Source organism: Macrobrachium nipponense, chromosome 22, assembly GCF_015104395.2.
Source record: "Macrobrachium nipponense isolate FS-2020 chromosome 22, ASM1510439v2, whole genome shotgun sequence".
Taxonomy (NCBI): domain Eukaryota; kingdom Metazoa; phylum Arthropoda; class Malacostraca; order Decapoda; family Palaemonidae; genus Macrobrachium; species Macrobrachium nipponense.
Genome location: NC_087213.1, coordinates 50064238 through 50066569, shown reverse-complemented (window position 1 = coordinate 50066569; position 2332 = coordinate 50064238).

Genomic DNA, 2332 nt, shown 5'->3' with positions numbered 1-2332 from the left:
AAGAAAAGAACATGAAGCTCATGTTCCATTGTTTTTGTAACGTAAGCCGTTGTTGATTTTTCCTAGCAGCTTCTACTATTTGCAATTTGTGGAACCAGGTTTCTCTATGCATGATCTCTGTGGTTCCTAATCATTCTTACAGTGTCGGTTTATGGCGGTTGTTATCTAAATGCATTGAAATATTGTCCCCTTTGTTTCAGTATTTGAAATTCAACCGTCCATTTGGAGTAATAAAAACCTTGCATGTTTATTTATTATCCAGTCCTGATGAAGCCACCGAGAGAGGTGGAGAAATGGTCTGTCAACTAGAAAGAGAAAAAGGAAATGGAAATAACCTCGAATAAGTTTTCCTTACTCCTGAGAAGCTTCACAGAAGAGAAAAAGAAGTACAGACTGATTCAAACTCTTGGTAAGACGATTGTATCTGCGAAGAATGGCACTGACTTCAATATATATATATATATATATATATATATATATATATATATATATATATATATGTATATATATATATATATAATATATATATATATATATATATATATATATATATCATATATATATATATATATATATATATATATATATATAGTATATATATATATATATATATATATATATATATATATATATATATATATATATATATAATATGATAATTTAACTAAACTATGTCTTTTCAGCAGTTGTAATTGAAATCTACAAAGGCAATATAGAAATTTTATTTATCTATAAATTTCTTTGTTTGTAACTTTAATACACTAACTTGAATGAACGACAATGAATGGCCAACATGATTCAGACCTTGAACTGAATCTCATTCCTTCATGTAAAAGTTTAAAAGGAATAACAGAGTGAAGTCTGGAGATCATAAAAAGAAGTCTGAGAGATGACGATCTTCTTTCTTTCCCGCAAAAGAACTCGGCATTCTGCTGAAAATGCAATGACGCAGCTATTAAGAAAATGCATGGAAAAATAAAAGTTCAGTTAAGAAAAATTCTGGCACTTTCGCCATCCCTTTACTGAACTAGGAGCCTTCCGTAAATGACGTTGTTGTTCGAAATATTAACATCACATAACTCAAAAGCATTTGCCACTTCGCGTCCAGAGTTGCAGGTAAATGCATAACAATGGCAAGCCACATATTGGGATGAAATAATAATGGCCAAAATCATATGGCACGTAAGAGGAAAATGGGCCATAATGACGGGGTCAGAGGGGTCCGCTGGAATGGATGGTGACAGAGGAAAGGGGGGAAAAGAAAATATTTGGCCAAACTAGAAAACAGAACGCGGAAAACCAACGTTTTAGGAGAGAGAGAGAGAGAGAGAGAGAGAGAGAGAGAGAGAGAGAGATACCTGTCGTTACTCCATCTGTATTACACTACTGATTACATCAACGGCTTAAGTTCAAGTACAACTAAACAGGTCAATCTCTTTTCGAAGCAACATATATAAAAGGAAAAGTCGCCAGAACTGAGAACTAAATTGCTAAATTGCAAATTACTTGTCGTTTCCCTTTCCTTGAGCTTTATACTCTACCGCACGCATAACACAAGCGGTAAAGCACACGAGGCAAATTATATATAATTATCCTGTCGTAGGCATCGGCTCCGTGCTTGCTTCCGAAGCTGGATTTTGTTTTATTTCCCCTAAACTTGCCCCGCAAGCTGTCAAATCAATAAAAGTAGTCAAAGCTGAAAGAAGTGCTCGCATCATTAAGGAGGCCGAAAGAGGACAGTAAGCCAGGGGCGCCCGAGATTTGGAAATCGTCGAATTACGTGGTATTACAATCTTCGGTACCATTGGTAATGAACAATGGAGTGGGTAATTCAAGACCATAATAATTATTATTTCCATAACAATTTTATAGGGTAAAGTGACAGACAACCTCATGACCTTATCCAGCCATCTAAGAAAGGAAGAAGAAAAACCGAGGGAAGGCAAATGCGTGGGTCTAATTCCGTCCAAGGAATAGGAGTCAGGAAAACTGAAAACGTGGAGAGGACTTCCAAAGCTTGTAAGCAGGGAGAAAATAGTTTTCTGACTGACGATTCAGAAGATTACTGATATCTGCAGACTATAACCCCAATTCAAACTTAATATGGTGATAGATGAGGTTACTGAAATCCACAGAAGAACAAAAATCGGTAAGAAATGAAATGCAAAATTTGGCAAAGTTGGTGAAAATATCATAAAGATTTAGTTACTGCTTTTCTTGGACGTGGAGCATGACAAAAATTCCAAAGGTTTCTATTATGCACCCACTATCTTTTGACATTAAAGTTCTCCCTCCTGCTATATGTGCAAGTCTTCCGGTCACACACTGATTA